This window comes from Acinonyx jubatus, chromosome A1 (genome assembly GCF_027475565.1).
Source record: "Acinonyx jubatus isolate Ajub_Pintada_27869175 chromosome A1, VMU_Ajub_asm_v1.0, whole genome shotgun sequence".
In the NCBI taxonomy this organism is placed as follows: domain Eukaryota; kingdom Metazoa; phylum Chordata; class Mammalia; order Carnivora; family Felidae; genus Acinonyx; species Acinonyx jubatus.
In genome coordinates this window covers 13,645,826-13,666,877 of record NC_069380.1, presented here as the reverse complement: position 1 = coordinate 13,666,877, position 21,052 = coordinate 13,645,826, and the positions used below count along the sequence as shown (strand labels likewise).

The window sequence follows — 21,052 nt, the reverse complement described above, 5'->3', positions numbered from 1 at the left end:
TAGTGGCTACGCTGATTTGCATTTCCACTAAATCATAAAATTCCTGGAAGAAAACATAGGCAGTTAGCTCTTTGACATTGGTCTTAGCAATGGTTTTTGGACCAGTCTTCTCAGGCAAGGACAAAACAAAAACTAAAATAAACAAAAGAGATTACATGAAAACAAAAAATTTTTGCACAGTAAAGGAAACCATCAGCAAAATGAAAAGGCAAACTATTCAATGAGAGAAGATATTTACTAATCACACAGTTTCCTGAAGGTGGTTGTACTCTTGTGCATCCATGTCCTATGGCATCCTTCCACCTACACTTTCTTTTCCCGCTCTCTCATTGTCGAAACTCATCCTCCAACGTTTAGCTGTGAGGCCACATCCTGCAAAAGCCATTTTCGAACTCCCATGGTTCTTTGCTTCCCATCTCCCCACCCCCAACAGACCTTGAAGTATTTTGCTTTATTTTGTAGTTTTTATATGTAGGTCTTATTTTCCTGACATGGATTGGAGACTCCTTGAAAGTAAGGGCTAATGTCATATTCATTGTATTTGCTACCACACTTGCGATCATCTGCTCCTTCAGAGGATCTCGGTCAGTGAAGATCTCAGCATACTTCACAGGTATGAGGACAACTTTTCAACAATGTGAAGAAATTATTTTGCTATACAACTAAGTAAGTGTATTGTTACAGCAGTGTCTGCAGATGAAACAGAGTTGAGTGCATGGTACCTGACAGTGAAGGGCAAGGTATCATTTGCTGCAAATAAAAAGAGGCTTGATATTCTCAAAACTGCATCGAAAAAGGATGCAAATAACTGAAAGAAGAAATGATCATTTAAAACAAAAATTTACTACAACTGCTTTCTCCATCTAGAGCAGTGGCAAATGCATTTCTTGGGCAGACAGATATTTTATTTTTAAAGTACTTTGATAGGGACGCCTGAATGGCTCAGTGGGTTGAGCGTCCAACTTCTGCTCAGGTCATGATCTCATGATTCATGAGTTTGAGCCCCATGTCAGGCTCTGTGCTGACAGCTCAGAGCCTGGAGCCTGCTTCAGATTCTCTCTCTCTCTCTTTCTCTCTCTCTCTCTCTCTGCCCCTCCCTCACTCATGCTCTGTCTCAAAAATAAATAAACATTAAAAAATTATAAAATAAGTAAATACATAAAAATAAAAGTACTTTGATATAGGTAAGAGTGAGAAAACAAAGAAAGCTGGACATCTCTGTCAAGAGAAGACTGGTTTGCAATCTTCCAGGAGGAACAAGTGAATTGTGAGGCAGGGGTGGGGAGTATGGGATGTAACCTGGAGAAGAGGAGATGTGAGGCTGCAAGGAACAGAGAGAGGAGGATGGACCTTGAGCATGGGAAACAAACAAGGCTGGAACCTAGAGGGTGGCCAGGAGAGAACCCCTACAAAAGTGTTTACATTTATTTTCCCCCTTGGCTTGTAGGAACAATCACAATTAGTACTTAATTTTGAGATTTTCCTCCCCTATGTCATTATAGCTTCAATTATATAAAACCTTCAAAAAAGTTTGCTGCACATAACAGCTTGCATTTAGTAGGGTTTGGGGAATAAAAAAGCAGAGCTGATTCCCCATGTGGGACAAATTACATGCAAAAAAAAGAGTAATCATGTGGGCTGTTCTGGTTATGTGGCTGTTGGCTCTCTGCCCCATTTCTATCTCCGTTGAATCACAAGGGATTGAAAGGTGGCAAACGATATTTCCCAGATTCTCTTGCCTGAGAGCTTACATATAAGTCCTACCCATGCCCATGGGAGGCATTGGGTGGGAGATTAGATGAAGGGTGGAAGGGGGAACAAGCCATTTTTTCCTGCTTGTGGCAGCACTTCTGGACAGAAGCAGCAGCCAGCAGACAAATTTAGGCTCCTGGGTTCCTGCCCAGGCAGTGATTTCAGCAATAGAGTTAGCAGCACAGTGCGTGTGGGCTCTGGCTTCAGTAGTAGCAGCAGCAGTAATGAACGTCTCCCAGTCTGAGCTCTTGCGGTTTCAGTGGAGATGCAGGCGCTCGGCCTCCTGCAGGGTGGAAGCAGCGAGTGTAGCAGCAGCACTGGCCAAAGCAGCTCCCAGAAGCCTCAGCACCCCAGGGGCATGGTATCTATGTAACTCTATTTCCTCTTTTGTTCTTCCATTCCTGTATAAACACATCTTTCGATTTTTGCTCCTTTAGCTCTGCTAACATTTTTGTGACCAAATCCTTGTATTAAATTCCCTCTATTTGGGAAACTCTGGTGGTTAATTTTATATGTCGACTTGACTGAGTTCTAGGATGCCCAGATAGTTTGTCAAACATTACTCTGGGTATGTCTGCGAGGGTGTTTTTGAATGAAATTAACATTGCGTAGGTAGACTGAGTAAAGCAGATTGCTCTTCCTTGTGGGTGGGCCTTAATCAATCAGTTAAAGGACTGAATGGAACAAAAAAAAGCTAACCCCCTTCAAAGTAGGTGGGACTCTTCCTGCGTGACTGCCTTGAGTTAGGACACTGGGCTTTCCCTGCTAAGGGACTCAAACTTAAATGTTGGTTCTTCTTGGGTCTTGAGTCTGCTGGCTTTCAGATTGGAACTTACCATCTGCTCCCCTGGTTCCCCAACTTGCTGAGTACAGGTCTTAGGAATTCTTGGCTTCCATAATCATGTGTGCCAATTTTTAATAATAAACATATAACAAATTTGATATATACATTTTTAATTTTTTAATGTTTATTTTTGAGAGAGAGAGAGAGAGAGAGAGAGAGAAACAGATCATGAGCAGGGGAGGGGCAGAGAGAAGGAGACAGAGAATCTGAAGCAGGCTCCAGGCTCTGAGCTGTCAGTACAGAGCCCGATGCGGGACTCAAACCCATGAACTGTGAGATCATGACCTGAGCCAAAGTCGGATGCTTAACCAACTGAGCCACTCAGGTGCCCCAGTATATATGTATTTACATACACATACACACACACACACACACACACACACACACACACACGCATGCACGCATACACACACACACACACACATATATATATATAAATATATTATATGTACACACTCTCATTGGTTCTTGTTATTTCTCTGAAGAACCCCAATACAGATTTTGGTACTGGGAGATGTGGTACAGCTGTAATAAATAGCTGAAAATGTGCAAGTGTAGCCTTGGAAGTGGGTAGTGGGTAGAGGCTGGAAGAGTTTTGAGGTGCATGCTAAAAAACACTGACATTCCCATGAACAGACAGTTGGTAGAAACATGAACATTGTCATTCTGAACACCGTGATGACTGTATACTTTTTATCAGTTTTATTGAGATATAAAGATCTCAATTAGTGTTAGGTGTACTAGAGCTATTGTTTTCTGCACCTATAAGTTTAGTACCATTTTTAAGTGTACAACATAATGATTCGATATTGTACAATGGAATGATTCCCATATTGTGAAATGGTTGCCACAACAAGCTCAGTCAACATTCATGTCACAGAGTTGCAAAATTTTTTTCTTAAGAAAGCTTTAAGGTCTTCTCTCTTAAATAAGTTTCAAATAGACAGTACAGTATTGTTAAGTATAATCACCATGCTGTACATTACATTCTTAGGACTAATTTACCTTAGGGAAGATAAATTAATGGGAGGTTTGTATCCCCCTTCACCCATTTTGTTCCCCTTCACCCATTTTGCCCACCTCTGCAAGCCCCAAATCTGACGACCACCAATCTGTTCTCTATATCTATGAGTTCAATTTTTTCAGATTCCCACATTCTGTCTGACTTATTTTACTTAGCATTATGTATTCATGGTCCATCCATGTTGTCACAAATGGCAAGATTTCCTTCAAATTTATGGTGGAATAATTTTCCATTGTATACATATACCACATTGTCTTAATTCATCTGTCCACTGATGGACATTTAGGTTATTTCCATGTCTTGGCTATTGTAAATAATGCTGTAATAAGCATTGGAGTGCAAATATCTTCTTGGGATAGTGATTTCATTTCCTTCAGGTATATTCTCAGAAGTGGCATTGCTGGGTCATCTGATAATTCTGTTTTTGGGGTTTTTTTTTTTGTTTTTGTTTTTGTTTTTGAGGAGCCTCTATACTCTTTTCCATAGCAGCTGCCCCAATTTACATTCCCACCAAGAGGGAGCAAGGGTTCCTTTTCTCCACATCCTTGCCCATATTGGTTATCTTTTAACTTTTTGATGACTACCATCCTAACAGGTTTGAGGTGATAATGACTACATACTTATATAGATACGATGAGACATTATATTTTGAGATTGCAGTATAATTACTGCTAACTTATATGGTACATTTAATCTTTTCAAGTGTGTTGCTTAAGGTAGCTGGTTTTCAAAATATCCCCTCAAGCACAAAAAGATTGAAAGCGATAGCTTTACATGGTGGACATTCGATAAGCATTTATTCAATGATCTCTCAACTTTGCATTATCTAAGTGGTTGGAGATTACCAGTAAAGCGTCAGTATATTTTTTCTGTTATCTAAAGAATGTTTCCATTTATGCCTTGGTACAATTGACATTTATAGTGAACAGTAGTAATAAGCTATGTCACTGTGAAAAATAAAAAGAAATCGAAAATGTTATTAATTACAGCGTATCATGGCATCAGAGTGAATAGTTAAAATGTCTGTCTTGAAAGTGGAACTAATGGTCAAAAGGGAGATTTGAATTTAACTTAAAATAGTGCAGGTTTTTATTTTTATTGAATGAGCTAAATTGGGCATTATAAACTAATAGAAATTATTTAAAGAAAATTGAAGTTTAAAGCCGAAATAAAAACACCAACTAACTGACAATTATAGTTTTTAGAGTCTATGAATGAATGGTTACAATACAGCAGAAGGTTTCTGGGAAACTGGAGGAAAAGAAATGTAAAAATGCTTTATATAAGCTATTAAAAGAGCTGGCTACATAATCCTTCATATTTAGAAAATGTGATTTTATTTGTGGACCCTCTAATAGCAACAATAAATAACTCACAGTTTTTTTTTTCTGTTGGTAATAATTTTTGGTGCATCACTTTTTTTCTTATACATTTTTATTGCAGTATAATTCACATGCCATAAAATTGACCCGTCCAAAGTGGTACAATTCAGTGGCTTTTAGTATATTCACAAGGTTGTGCCCCCATCACCACTACATTTTTATCAGCCCCAAAAGAAACTTGTACTCATTAGAAGTCACTTCCTATTCTTCTAGCTCCTGGTAACCATTAATCTACTTTCTGTATTTGTGGATTCGCCTATTCTGGACATTTCATATAAATAGAATTATATATGACCTTTTGTATCTGGCCTCTTTCACTTAGCGTGTTACAGCATATATCAAGATGTTATCTCTTTATACGGTCATGTTGCTTTTTTATTACTCATATTGCTCAAATATGTCAGCTACTAGCTTAATTATAAAGTTTATTGATGCTTTCCTAGTTTAATTCCTCATAGTGTAGTCCTCAGTCTTCCTTACTTATAGGTGCTGGACACCCACTTAATGTTACTTGAAGAGTGCTAAGAAAGTCCCATGTAAATTTGTCTTCCCCACCTTATCATGCTCCACCCCCTCCTACTGCTATACTTCTTTCAGTGTCATCAGTAAAAATTCATTCCATTGTCTTAATATGTGCTTTGTTTGAAAATACAAATATCCTTTACATATGTATATTGAACTGTAAATATCAGTTGACTAGCTCAGCTTCAGCATTGGCAGTAAGCTAATAGCACTGCTTAGAAATTGGGATTTTTAATAGAGGAAGGAATGAGATAAGAATCATTTCAAAGGTGCTTTTGGGAAGCAAAGTTGGCTTGGCATCTCTGATGAAAAGAAAGTATTAGTAAATTAGTAAATTTCTTTTACTGAACCCCTAGTTCAATGGTGTGAAATCTTATTCTTGGAACTGCAGACAGAGAGTTGTATCGTATCACTAAGTATCACGCGGTCTTGCATAGGAGGCAGACATATGATCAAGTCTAATGCAAGGTATTAAGTGCTGAGATAAACATATCTATAAAGGGCTATGAAAGCCCAGGGCAAGCTGGAGGAGACTGAAGTGGAAACGTCAAGGAAGGCTTCCTGGAAGAAGTGACATGAGAAGGGTTTTTAAACTCAGTGTGTGTTAGCTAGATAAAGAATGGGGGAAAGGCATTACAAGCAGAGGAAGCAACCGTGATAAGAAAGCCAAAAGAATCAAATCACAAGCTGCTTTCACAAATGTCAAGTAGAGCAGTATGTCTAAAGAGAAGGGATGAAAAAGATTAGAAAGAATATAATAATAACACCTACTATAAAAATGGGCTGTTTATTATGTGCTCGGCACTGCCATAGGTATTTCACATGCCTCATCTCACTTAGTCCTCACAACAATCTGATTACATAGGTGCTATTTCTATCTCTATTCTCAGATAGAAGAAACTGATGTATAGGAAGGTTAAGTAACTTGTCTACGTTCTCACCTCTAGTGAGCAAAGGCTGATGCTGAAGTATTAACCTCTCTGCCGTTGGATCACGATGGCCCTTGTTTGTTAGGCTGAGGCATTTGACCTTCATCCTAAAAGTCATTGGAACCTGAAAGGTTTTAAGCAAGAAAGTGACCTGACATGAACAGATTGACAATTTTAGAAAATCGCTGTGGAGCGTGGGTAGGATAAAGGGTTTGTGCAATCTAGAGGTTGAGAGAACAATAATCAGGCAAAAAAAAAAAAAAAAAGATGAGGGTCTCAGATCAGCAGAGCAAAAAAGAGAGCCCAACATATATGTAGGAAGTAAAAGCAGACTCTTAGGAGATGGGGACTGAAGGGGGAAAGTCTAGAATGACTGAAACACTAAGCCATTGGGTAAATGTTTATGCCTTCAAATAGAAGCATACAGAGGGAAGAAAGGATCTTAATTCATATTAATTAATTCATGAGTATGAAGTGATTAGGCAACTTTCAGGTAGAAATGTCAAATACAGAGCAGACTTTGTGGGTCCAGAGCCCAGCAGTGATGTCTGAGCTGAAAATAAGAAGTTAGAGGAACTGGGTCATAAATGGCCATTGAAGGAAAACAGACTTAAACATGGCCACCCAGTGAGGACGTATATGGCTGGAAGAGCACAGAACAAAGAATCAGGCTCTGAGCAGTGATGGCAGCATCATTGAGGCATCATTGGGAGATCCTGCATGCGAGAGACGGAAAAATGGTCAGAGAAGGAGGTGGACAGGTCAGCAAGGGTGGTGTCACTAACGCTAAGGTGAGTTTTAAGGAGGGAGTGTTACAGCAGTGACAAATGCCATAGGGAGGCCAAATAAGAGCAGGACATAAACTGTCATTGAATTTGACAGTTTGAAGATAAATGTGACCTTATGGAGAGGAGTTTCAGGGCCTGGAATCAGATTGCAACAAGGGGTGAATGTAAGGAAAGGAAGTAAAGAAGGTGAGCACACAACCACAGTTGGCACCATAGTCACTATGAAGCTTTGAGGGGAAGGAAAGCCAAAAGAGGGAATGAAAAGGAGAGATAACGAAGGCATTTGATTTATTCTGACCCCATGCCTACACATGAGGAACGTATTCTAAACCATCACTTCCGGTTTTGTAGATAAAGGCAAATAAGTCAGAAACTGACATAAGGTTTCTAGAGTTTTCTGAGCAACAAAATCTGCAGAGCCCTCTGTTGCCTTTGGAGCAAGAAGGGTCCCAATAAGACAACCACGTGAATCAAGAGAAAGCAGAGATCACTTTCAGCTTTCTCTGGAGCCAAGCTCAGCTTAGGGAGATTCAGAGGTTCCCTGTAGGCTTGGAGTCAACTAGGGAAGGTAGCTGAGGTCTTGGCTGGCTGGCCAGCTACCCTGCAACAAGAGGCTTCCCGGGAGAGGGGAGGATAAGGCCCCATGGATTAAGCCTGCCTATGGGTAACACACTGGGTATTGCCCAAGCAGGAAGCCGCCCCAAGGCCTTTCTTTCTAAGCTTCTGTAGACCATCTAAAGGACAATTCCAAAGAATTGGGAGTGATAAAACACCAGTGTCAGTGAGCAAAGTCAGGACTCCAGCAGCCAGATCTAACTGAAGAGACCTCCCCATACTCAATGCAGTCAGTCACGTAACTGAATCTCCATTCCTTCCCTGCTGCTGCTGGGTGTTTTAATCACCTCTTATGGACCCTGTTGGTGACAGGATTTCTGCTTTAAAGTTATCAGGATGGCCAAACATAGGACACCCAACACTGGACACATGAAATGCTGGTAGTTAATTAGTTATACGTACTCACCACCCAGGGGAGGAGGATACAGTCTGCTATGCAAGGCCACACGGGCTGTATGAGGACTTGACCAAACAGTCAAGGGTGCTGGGAGGCAGCCTTTATAGCATCAAGAGGTTGAGGTGACTGGTTCCTGTGGGAGGATGTGATTGGCTTATTTGAATTCTTCTGGGGGTGGGCAAGGAACAGAAATCCACTGCTCGGGGATAAGCAGTAGCTGTGCCTGGTCCCCTCGATGAGGAGGGTTTTTCAACCAAGGGACCTTCTACATGGGGTAGAGTAGGGAGAATTTGGGCATTAGGTTATTTGAGGCCCTACAGATTTTATCAGATGTCAAAGCAGCACATAATATTGGATCTTAATTTTAGGTCTTACACCACATGGGTGATGGGCCAGGAGCCCTCACAGGCTTCCTGAGAGTTAGGTGGATAAAGACTGCCTCTGACCAATTTGGCTATTATAACACGTACTACAGACTGGGTGGCTTACAAACAACACACGTTAATTTTTGGCAGTATGGAAGCTGGAGGCCTAAAATCAGGGTGCCTGCATGGTCAGGTCTGTGTCTGGGGAGGGCCCGCTTCCTGGGTCATAAATGGCCATCTTTTCACTGTGTCCTTATAGGGTGAAAGGGGCTAGGGAGCTTTGGCGAGGAGAGGGGTGGGGAGGGGTCTCTTTTATAAGCGCACTAATCCCATTCATGAGATTGCCACCTAATCACTTCCAAAGACCCCACCTTCTAATACCATCACATCGGGGGTTAGAATTTTAACATATGAATTTTGGGGACACACCGACATGCAGTCCATAGCAGAGGAGGATTATTATAGGCAGAGAGAGAACACTGAACTGGACAGTGATAGTTGATAATAATAGTTGCATCTGACTGGATACTCACTTAAGAGATCTCATTTTAAATTAAAAGCAACTGGAAAATTTACTGGTTTGGGTTAAGCTTTCTGATTGGATCAAATTTAGTTTTTCTGCTATTGGGCAATAACAGGGCTGGTCAAAGAAAAGTATGTGTAGTCATAAAAATAAAATGGGTTTATGTTTCCACAGAGCTGATTGGTGACATCCAATTCATACTTGCCATGCCCATTGTTAAAAGCTGCAAAGGGGCTAAAGAGTAGGTTAGGGTCCTTCCACGAGAATGCTAAAAGACTGTCAAGAAGCCATTACCTTTCATGAATCTAACAAGGCCCTTAGTCTGGCCCTCAGCCCTGTCAGTTTCTCTGAGCTGAAAACCTAGGAAAGATGATTCATGGGGCAATCTACTCACAAGAGACCTAAGTAATCTAGTGTTGAGATATTCAATTCTAGTTGCTGGAATGCATACATTCTCCATCTGGGGTGTTCCTTTGCTGGAATTCGGGTACTCAGAAAGATAAACTGATAATCAGAATATTGATTAGTGAACACAAGAAAAGATTTCATTAGTCTATGACAAGGCCTGATCAATCATCTCTACTCCACTTACAGAGATGCCTTTCCAGTGACCGGAAAGTTCATTTCAGCCACGTTTGGTACTTCTCTCTGTATGGTGCTGAATAAACACTGCTCAGGTCTCCTTTAATGCTTTCCTTCTTTATGCTCTGCACTGACCCAGGCCAGGATACGTATATCTCTTATGGGCTCCCTTAGCATATATTGATCATGTACAGATAAGGAGCGTATTTTAATTATCTGTTTATTGGTGTGTCTCCTTCATGACTGAAATACCTTTAGGACAAGAGTACTGTCATCTTGCCAATCTTGCTTCCATTGCTAATTCCAGACTATTCCACTCTCATGCGCTAGCCCCTTTTTCATTTCCTGCATCAATCTTCAAGTTATTCTCCCACATTTCATGACAGCATTCTGGCTTTTGGCTCTAGGGTCATCCTCTCCATCTCTAATCCTCCTTTATTCTGGGGAATTTTGATTGCTCTGTGGCTTATCCATGGATGGTCTTTATCTCCAGTTTCACTCCTACATTATTTCAACCTACTTCCTTCACCACGCCATGGAATTCCCCATCATCTGGAATTTTTCTTTCCACTAGAAGGCACGATTGAACCTAGTGAGAGGCTGTTCTGGTAACAGGGCTGATGTTGAAGGGATCAAAGATTAAGCTGAACTGGAAGGTAGGTTTACCAAAGGAAGCATTAGGCATGACAACTTGGGATGCTGGCCTGGTCACCCTGTAACATGGGAGAAACTCTTTGAGGACTTGGAGCATGAGCATTGACCAGATAACTTTGCCTGGGGTGGTGGATACCATAGAGGTGAATTTGTTCTTGGATGGCCTTGAAGAGAGATCTTCAATAGTGAGACACATACTAGTCCCCTTGGTCCAATAGATGAATGTGTTAGTGCTCTAGGGCTGCTGTAACAATATACCACAGACTGGATGACTTAAACGATAGTATTTTCCACAGTACTGGCTGGAGATGATCAAGGTGCTGTCATGGTTGGTTTCCTGTAAGGGCCATAAGTAAAGGATCAGTTGGCTTTTAGATAACCACTGTCATCTAAATGTTGTGTCTCTGTGTATGCAAAGTACCCCTAATGTTTCTTCTTATGGTGATGATGCCAGTCATATTGGATTAGGGCCCCACCCTAATGGCTTCATTTAACTGAATGATTTCTTTTTATTTTTTATTTATTTATTTTTTAAAATTTTTTTAATGTTTATTTATTTTTGAGACAGAGGGAGACAGAACATGATTTGGGGAGGGGCATAGAGAGAAGGAGACACAGAATCTGAAACAGGCTCCGGGCTCTGAGCTGTCAGCACAGAGCCAGACGCGGGGCTCGAACCCACGCATGAGATCATGACCTGAGCCAAAGTCAGACACTCAACCGACTGAGCCACCCAGGCGCCCCAAATCATTTCTTTTTAAAGACCTCAACTCCAAATATGATTACATTCTGAAGTATCGGGGATCGGAATTTAAACATATTAATTGTGGTGGGAAGGTAAACAACTAGTCTATAACAATGAATAAGACTGGAACAGAGCAACTCTCAATAATCATTTGAGTGATTTTCCCCCCACAAATTGTTTATAATCTTTGTCACTTTGTCTAAACCATGAAGTGAAATAAGATTTTAAATATAAAAAAGAGTGGAAATCTGCTCAGATAAACTCTTTGGAAACAAATTTATTGATGGAAGTTTTTTTTTTCCCCCAATGGAAGTATTGATAGGATAATTAAATCACACACACTCACATGTACACACCACACACACACCACACACACACACACACACACAAATACACACAACATTAATCAGGCTTGAAAGCTTATTTTTTTGGGGGGTAATTTTCAAAAATAGGGAAAATCATGACTTTTTTACAAATATAAAACAAACACGGGTTGAAGATCTTACTTAACTCATTGATCAGTGAAAAACCAGATGTTACAAGCAATTCAAAGAAGAATCCAAAAGAACAGATACATTTCTAGATGAGGACTATTGAAATGAATATACCAATGGAAAAGACTGTCTTTTTCCACAGGTGGGAGGGTGGGTCCCTCCATCAGTCAGTATTACTTGCGTGTCTACAGACAAGAATTATTTTTGCAGTGCTGTCAGCTGCCAACAGCTTACAAAATTGGAAATAAATCTCCCCTAGACTCAGAACCAAAAAAGTGGAAGAGTATGCTATAGACAAAGCACAATTTTCCATGGAAGCCCAAATTTTTCCTTATAGTCTCAAAAACACTGAAATTTTGAAATTTTGATATTCCAGATTAAATAATATTGTAATTCTCACGTCTACAAAATAATAATAATAATAATAATAAATATTGTAATAAGGAATTGTTAAAACATATTCAGAAAGATTCTGATCAATGAATTTTAGGCCTTGACAGCATGTTGATGGGAAAGAGATTTGGGGGTTGGGAAGGGGATTTGTTACACCCAACTCCTTCATCATATAGGCCATTACCACCTACTCAATTTACTCAAGGAGTTTATTTTGGTACTGCGTACACAATTATTGGAAATGGAATTTGTGGACGTTCTCTTATTTTGAATAGAATTTTGGTAGAGGATGTATTAGAAGGAAAGCTGAGCGAATTAACAGATAAGAACCTATCTGAGAGATTTGCTACTGTTTTTCTATAAAGAAATTCCTTCTGGAGTTGAAAATAAATGGATGTATGTTTAAAAATATATTTCTAGACACTCAAATGCCCTTACCTCCTGGAGGATAAAGTTTTTCAATTACTTTGTTGGTTTCAGTCTCCCAGTCAAGGATTAAAGCACTAAAAATAATTGTCTTTATGTTGCTTTCCAGTGTTGGGTTTTATTGTTTCTCTTTAAAATAAAAGTGTCTGGACTTTGTATTAAAGACCATTCTAATTCTAAAGAGTAACTCATTTTGGTAAATTAAAATTAGCTAGAAGACCAGCAGGGATTAAAACATTCAATAATTTGACACCTGATTGGTCTAGAGTAGTGAAACTCTGTTCTGATAGTTTTCCATCACAAGGACTCTGAATAAATGACATCTTAGGTGTTCTACTGATAGATCAAATTGATTGCCCTCCTTCTTCAGTGCTGTGTTAGCTTGATTTGTGCATCGTGAATTATGAACAAAGGCACCTGATCCTTGGCAGGACTCTCATGTTTGTGTCGGCACTCTGTTTTCCCAGGCTCTGGAGAACTTGAGAGAAACATGCCTAAATTAAAGAGTAAGGAAGTAGGGCAGCTGAAAACATTTATTCTATCACCATTAACACTGACCGTCATGGGGATAGTCTTCCTCAAGAATGGCGGATATATGTGTTATGCACCATCGTTCAACACTGATAATGTAACACAGTACTTTTCCTGCTGACCCAGAAATGGCCACAACTAATAAATCAGAATTGGCATGCAATTTGGAAATTATTTACTCTCCTTGTTCCACCTCTTGTTTTTGAATTTCAGTCTACCATGAACCCCATGAAACAGACAAAAATGGCTGATGGGATCCAAGATTGTCCCGCATTTTATTTTACTTATTTATTTATTTATTTATTTATTTATTTATTTTTATTACCAGTTGCCAACATTAAAGCATGAGAACATTTCATACAAGTCCTGGGATTTCTGTCTTTTCTTTAAAAATCTGATTTGGCAGCTCTGCGGTTTTTTGCCACAGGGCACCAACCGGCTAGATCTGAGAACTGGCTTTTTCCTAAAGTATGCAAGCTCACAAGTTTGCTGTGGACCCCACTCATCCAATTTGGCCCATGTACGCGCTGGACTTTGAGTGTTCACCTCCACCTCGTTCTACTGTGACTCTAAGTCCCCTGGCCTTTCATGCTGATTTGATTTCACAGAATTTCCAGGCTCAGAAGTATGGGGGCAGGGTCTGTAGGCCCCTTCGTGGTGCTAAGCCAACCTCAGAGGTGAGGAAGGAGAGAAAGAGAAACTCCTCTAGGTTAGCTTCTTCCCCTGTGGTTCAGACCATCAAAGTAGGGCACGCATTTCTCAGCCAGAACTGAAGAGTCCAGACGGCCACAGTCCCCTCAGGTGCTGAATGATTTCATTTTGGTGAGATTGGCATGGGGTCTGCAGCCTTGCAGCTGTCAGTGAGATGTCACCTCTAAGCAATTAAGATCACAGCAGGGGAGCAGGGAGAGGGGGGATAAGAAAACCCAAATATATCCAAAAAGTGTTTTATTATAGTCTACACATTTAGAAGAAACAGATCCAAAGTGGATGCTTTTAGAAAAACTGGCCTAAGCTGCAGAAAAAGTTGAAGAAATCTTTTAAGGCCCTCTGTGTGCTAAGGAGTTAAGACAGCTCAGTGATCTCAGATACAATCAAGAGTCAGGAAAACTTTTTTTAAATTAATTAATTAATTAAGTTTGAGAAAGAGAGAGAGAAAGAGAAACCATGAGTGGGAAAGGGGCAGAGAGAGAGAGGCCGGAGTGAGGATCCCCAGCAGCAAGGGCAGAGCCCAATGTGGGGCTCAAACCCAGGAACACGTGAGATCATGACTTGAGCTGAAGTTGGATGCTTAGCCGTCTGAGCCACCCAGGTGCTCCAAGAGTCAGGAAAAACGTAAGAACATGTGAAATCTTTTACTGTACTTTAGTCTTACATTTTTCTTGATTTGAAGAAAATATTAGTCACGGGAGATCTAAAGTACTGTAAATGCTGGGTTCTTTTCTCTGGCCCCCTTGCCAGGCATGCTCTGCCTCAAGGCCTGACCTTGCTGTTCCCTTCTTTCTTCTTTTAAGGCTTTGTGGGATGTCTCAGAACCATCGCCACCTGACCTCCCCATCTCCCTTTCCTCTTTAATATTTCCCCTTAGAGCTTGTACCTATCTATAATATGTATTTAACTTAATCATTTTATTTGGGGTGGGTATTCCTTCCATCACTGGATGAGGGGAGGAGTTTTTGTCTTGGTTGTTCATTGATGGATCCCAGAGAGAGCCACATACAGAGAAATCACTCAGCAGACATTTGTTGAATGGGGATGAAAAATACATGGGTGCAGTAGTGCATAGTACCACATTCCAGGGACTATGAGAAGTTGCATCAGTTTTCCCAGTTCCCATGAATTTTGAAAAAAGCTAGGGGCAAGACAGCAGAGTATAATATCCCTAATCTCTCAAACTTCGTTATTTAAAAACCGCAAGAAGATTTTACTAGGTGGAAGATGGAAACTCCAGTACAGCTTCCAAGCAAACTGTTTTATGGAGATAGAGACTTTTCAGTTATGGAAATATAAAGACCTCTTGAACTAGAGATGTGGGAGTTTACATTACTTTGGGAAGCAGGTGTGGAAGGGCACAATGGTCTGGGGTCTTGGGCAGACTTGTCACTGTATCTGCTTGGAGGAGAAAGAGGCAGAAGTCTTTTTGTGAAAGACAAAATAAACCATTTAAAAACAAATCAAACCTTGCGCATGGCCCATTTTATCCTCTAGAACAGGGTCTATATTTTATAGTTACCCCAGTTGTTTGCTATAGTTTGAATGAAGAGGAAACCCAGTCAGTGAGAAAAGACATTTCAGTCACCCTGCTTACATGGCCAGGTGGCTGGGGGTTGAAGATGCACCACTGGCAAAGTTAAAGGTTGAGCTCTGACTGGTTCAGGAATATCACTCACCCTCTGTAACTACAACTCCCAGCATCAAGGCAAGGGAAGGTAGATGTACTGAGCTCCAGCTAAGAAAAATTGCTAGGTTGAAAAAGAATTGCCTCTAATTTACTTGGAAATCCTACCTGAAGAGATCGATAAACATGAATTATCTTATGTTATAGGCCATTATCATTTCATGTCCAAACCTTAAGCACCAGGAAAATCCTGTTGGAGGACTAAAAAATACTTTAAAAATAATGTGTCCATCTATTTTAATATACTGTTCAATGATCATCCTAAGAGGTTAACAAGAAAAAAATCCAGCATGACTATAAAAAGACATTACTGTATTTGGTAATACAAGCCTATGACATTCTAGAAAGATGGTACTGTGGAGGAAATAACATCATAGCACCAGAAGAAAAAAAAAAAGTGTCAGATAAAAAGAGAAAATGGCAGAATTCAAGAATCAAAGTTCCAAAAACAATGAGGCATGTTCAAAACTCCATGCCCTGTGAACAAGTAAGCATTACGCCATCAAAGGGGAAAAGAGAGTCAACCTAGAGATGGAACCCATGGTACCGGAAATAATTACTGATGACTTTACCTGTGCATGTAAATGAGCTAATTCTCACTATTCTTAAGAAATAGTGAAAGTGAAAACAAGGATTGCAGAAAAGTAGTTAGCTATAACAATGTTAGACAAGCTCTAAATTAGTTAATACTACAGATGAACTAAACATACTTCTGGAGGCTGTGAAGAGCAGTAATCAAACAACTAAGAAAAGTGACCCAGACAGAGCAGTGTGTCCCATCACGGATAATACGTTTAATTACAAGAGCATGGGAGAATATGACAGGCCTAGAAAATAGTGTAAGAAAATTTAGTCTACAAATATTATAGGTAGCCAACGAAATTTAAAAATTCTATCAGGTAGGAAGTCTCATTTGAGGAAAAATTGAAATTTTTCTTGAACTGGGAGGAGGCCTGGAGTACATGAAAATATCACCAAAGACAATGATGATGTATTTGGATATATTAGTGAAATAGAGTAAAATAAATATTAAAAGAAGACTAATAAAAGCTTAAGATGTGGTTCATATAACTGATACAAGATTTTACTCAAAAAATTTTTTTTGTCATTTTTGTATGTGAGATTATGAATATTCAGAATCCATGTGAGAAATTGTCAAGAGGAGAAAGAGATTTTAGAATCTTAATTTCCCAAAGAGTAATGGTATGCTCCCTTTCTGTGTGTGGGAAGACACAGAAACCCAGAGTGGAAGGAGAGGAAAAATTTAGGGCAGATTTTTCAAAATATTCCTGGTGTGCAGGGAGAGAGCATTTTAAAGGAAATGGGTGGTGTTTGTGCATGGTGTGAGCCAGAAAAAAAAAAAAAAAGAAAAGAAAGAAAAAAAGAAAAAGAATATCTGGTTTTCTGGTTTTCAGTCAAGAATAAAACAGGCATTAAAAGTACACCCTTTGAGGGTTGCAGCCGCAGGTCACTTGCTTGCTGTGGCGACCCTGGACAGGTGACTTACTTTATCTCATCTGTAAATTTCATCGTAGCACATAGCAAACATTCCAAAGATGTAAGCCACTGTTGTTATCATGCTGGTCAACATCTCTCCCAATCTGGGGAGGAATAAATAATCATAATAGTGACTGGCGGTTGAGTGTGTGCAAAGTGCTAGGCTGTGCTGCCACACAGTATGTGAGATATGATCTTGTATTTGTAAAATTACATATATTCTGGATGTAGAGAAAAGGAAGCCGATTGTTAGCTATTAATATGCAAGTTAACACTTATAATGTATAAATTGGCAAAATAAATTGAAGTTCATTGTTTCAAAAGCTCATATATATATATATATATATATATATATATATACACGTAGACCAATGATATTCAGAAAATACAGTAACATGAAAGTGTAGTTTAGAGGCACCTGGGCAGCTCAGTCGGTTAAGCATCCAACTTTGGCTCAGGTCATGATCTCGCGGTTTGTGAGTTCGAGCCCTGCATTGGGCTCTGTGCTGACAGCTCAGAGCCTGGAGCCTGCTTCGGATTCTGTGTCTCCCTCTCTCTCTGCCCCTGCCCTGCTTGTGTTCTGTCTCTCTCAAAAATAAAATAAAAACATTAAAAAATAAAATAAAATAAAGTGTAGTTTAATTACATATAGTTTTTAGTTCATATGTGTGTATATGTATTCATATGTGTGTCTGTATGTACATATATAGAGAGAAAAAGATGTTTTCTGAGTAGAAAAATAAGTAAGCAACAAGCTTTTGACCATCTTTTTGGTCCTACTCTTTTAATATTTATTTTTCCTTGTCACTTTCCTATTTCATTCTTTATGTATGAAGTATAATCCTGAAAGTGATACTACAGGAAAGGAGGACAAAGCATAGGGATGAAAATATCACAGAGCACTAAAATAACTCCAGGACTATTTGGGTTGTGGCTACTCTGCCTGGACGTCAGAACATGTTTCCCTGAGGCAAGTGTCCCTGAAATGCTCCAGGAAGAATTCTGAAGATGCCTTAAAATCATGCCCTTGATATTTACCCTAATGATGAGTTTCATCTTTTCTAAGGCTTGTGAAGGGATTTAATAGGTGGTAGCAGATGTAGAAACCTTTTGATGATAAAGGAATATTCCAAATTTTAGTGTTAGTGAATTCCAAATGGTAACTAATCTAGAGAGTGAGGGATTGAAATGAAAAATTGAATCTAATAGTTTTATATGTTATAATAAAAGTTCATAGAATGGTGCCTGCGTGGCTCAGTCGGTTAAGGGTCCCACTCTTGGTTGCAGCTCAGGTCATGATCTGACAGTTCATGGGTTCGAGTCCCACATCAGGCTCCATGCTGATGGTGTGGAGCCTGCCTGGGATTCTCTCTCTCTCCCTGTCTCTCTCTGACCCTCCCCTTCTCTCTTTCTGTCTCTCTCAAAAATAAATAAACTTAGGGGCGCCTGGGTGGCTCGGTCGGTTAAGCATCTGACTTCGGCTCAGGTCATGATCTCGTGGTCCATGAGTTCGAGCCCCGCGTCAGGCTCTGTGCTGACTGCTCAGAGCCTGGAGCCTGTTTCGGATTCTGTGTCTCCCTCTCTCTCTGCCCCTCCCCTGTTCATGCTCTGTCTCTCTCTGTCTCAAAAATAAATAAACGTTAAAAAAAATTTATAAAAAAATAATAAATAAATAAATAAATAAGTAAATAAATAAATAAATAAACTTAAAAAAATTGTTAGTGTAGTTCATAGAGAGAACCTACTAAGTGGAAGAGATAAGAACCATTCTGAGGAATTCCTACTCACTGCTCTGTGTTTTCTCAAAGTTTGCAGATTTGAGTTCATCTAAGACTATGTGAATTTAATTATTGCACAATGTCTCCCATAGTTTTAGAGTTTGTCTGACAAAATTAACTACTTGCTTTGACTAACACGTCATTGCAAAAAATATTTATCATTCTTTGTGAATTTGCTTCTGTGTCAGTTATATGGGATACAGCAAAAAGTCCCATTTGTAAAACATAAAGAAAAATAATAGGTCATAGGACCATAGGAAAAATAGAAAATATGATAATGATGACTTTGTGTTATTAAAAAACATGAGTGCCCAGAATTTCTTTTTTTTAATTTTTATTTTTTAATGTTTATTTACTTTTGAGAGAGAGAGACAGAGTGTGAGTGGGGGAGGGGCAGAGAGAGAGAGAAGACACAGGATCTGAAGAGGCTTCAGGCTCTGAGCTGTCAGCACAGAGCCCGACACGGGGCTAGAACTCACAAGCCGTGAGATCATGACCTGAGCTGAAGTCGGACCCTTAACCGGCTGAGCCACCCAGGTGCCCCTAGAGTGCGCAGAATTTCTAAGCAAACCAAGGATCCATAATGATCCTGAAAATGTACCTGCTGTACTTTAATACAACTTTGGTTCTGCTTTGTTTCTTTCCTTGAACTTGAAGATGCTCCTAGGAAGCAGAGATACTTACGGAATGAAAATAAGGACAAATAAGACTTTCTCCAAATATCCTGGGATGAAGGACACTGAAGGGAAATTGTAAGTTACCAAGAAACTACAAAGTATGACTATCCTGCTGAAGAAAAGACTTATACTTACAGATTGTATTTTTGAATTTGAAAGAGCTAACCAAACCTTAGTGAAAATAGAGGCATATTGGTCCAGGGAGATTTAGAAAGGAAGTCTTGAGTCATAAAAGACAGAGGAGATTCATAAAGAAAGACATGTAGTAACAAGTAATAAGATGAAATTTGTCTACATTGTCAACACATATGCTCAGTAAAGTCACTTGGGAATTTTATGGAATATGCAAATTATACTGGAATCTGAAAGCTAGATGAGTTAAAATAGGAATAATTTATAAGACAATAAGGCAAATGTGACCTGTTGTACCCTATGAGGAAGAGTAGAGCTGTAAGTCTTTGTTTCTGAGCCAGAAATAGCTTCAAATTTATCTGTAGAGCTTGCATTGGTAACATTTTGGGCAGAATATAGACTGATGTTGTTCTCACAGAACAGGGAGTTTGTGCTGGAATCCAAAGGAAAGGCCTCAGCTTTTTGCCATTAGCTGAACTGCCTGATTCTGGCCTGTGCTGAACTGCCTGATTCTGGCCTTTGTGAATTTTAGTTTTAAACCTGTAGAATGAGGGAGTAGGGCTAGATGATTTGTAAGGTTCTTCTTGAGTGTGATTCTATGCGTCTGACACAAACATGCTGGACTTTGTTCATGAAACCACCAAAAAGACCTTCAAAGAAAAGTCCCGTTGTGTTGCCTCCTGGAGTCTATAACGGTTCAAGAAGATTCTTTTTTAAAATCAAGTTCTAGGGTTGATATTATAATCACAGAGATAAATTATGGGTACTCTGCATGGCACAGTACTTGGCATAACTGCCTAGATTGTTCAGTTGCAAACTTTTTCACCCCCAGCTGGTTAAACCTCTCTAAATCCTTAAGCACACTTAGTCTTTTCCAGGGGGACTCCAAGGTTCAATCCACTGGTATTTAAAAATCAAAACTGTGCACTTTGCAGCCACCTGATTATGAACTGAATTCTTTGCATAGATCCTAAAACCATAACACTGTGCTTGTTTTTATTGCTCGGATCTTTTAAGCTGGGTCAAGTTTCATAAGAAGCTTCTTTCATTTAGCTTGACTCTTAAAGCTCCATCAAACTCCCCTATTCTTGTTGGCTTATTGGAGCTGCTAAATGCATGTTGATTTACTTTTGCCTGTCTTAAGGCTATTTCCACTGATGTCCTCTCCCACACACACACATAAAGGAAGTCTGTTAACTTCCATGTCTTCTCCTAACAACCTCAAACTCTTCCTGTTCTGGTGGTATTATCCTTCTCTGTTCCCAACAACATGATTTGGTCATCATGCAAGGATGATGAAAGCAGTTCAAATGCAAATAAATATTAAAGGTTAGGACATTGTAAAAATTGGACTAGAAATTTGACTCTGATCGTAAGGATAGCCATAATGATGTGCTTATCAGTGTCAGAAGGGAGAAACAGATTAGATCTTTAGAGAAACTAATCTTTCTGGTACTAGGTTCTGAGGGAAGTTTCTGGAGTATGACATCACGTTTGAAAAATGTCCCCAGGTACAATACAGTTTTGAGTCTATTATCCCCATGATATGAGTTAAGGACATACAGCTCAAGTGGAACTCAGTGAAAGAATTTCTGAGGAATGAG

General features: G+C 39.6%; 1 long non-coding RNA gene and 1 other non-coding gene across 8 annotated transcripts in view; one reads left to right on the top strand and one right to left on the bottom strand.

Annotated features, from left to right (window-relative positions):
* The window catches only part of LOC106973852 (uncharacterized), an 89,895-nt gene that overhangs the window by 25,872 nt on the left and 42,971 nt on the right, over positions 1-21,052 (top strand). For 5 of the 7 annotated variants that reach the window (XR_008295023.1, XR_008295025.1, XR_008295021.1 and 2 more), the window contains one exon: positions 19,297-19,391. The exons of the other annotated variants lie outside the window; for them this stretch is intronic. This is a non-coding gene — a long non-coding RNA (uncharacterized LOC106973852). The remainder of the gene's footprint in view (positions 1-19,296; positions 19,392-21,052) is intronic. 7 annotated transcript variants of the gene reach the window in all.
* On the bottom strand, positions 11,035-11,116 carry TRNAQ-UUG (transfer RNA glutamine (anticodon UUG)). The gene has a single exon. It is a non-coding gene; the product is annotated as a tRNA-Gln (tRNA).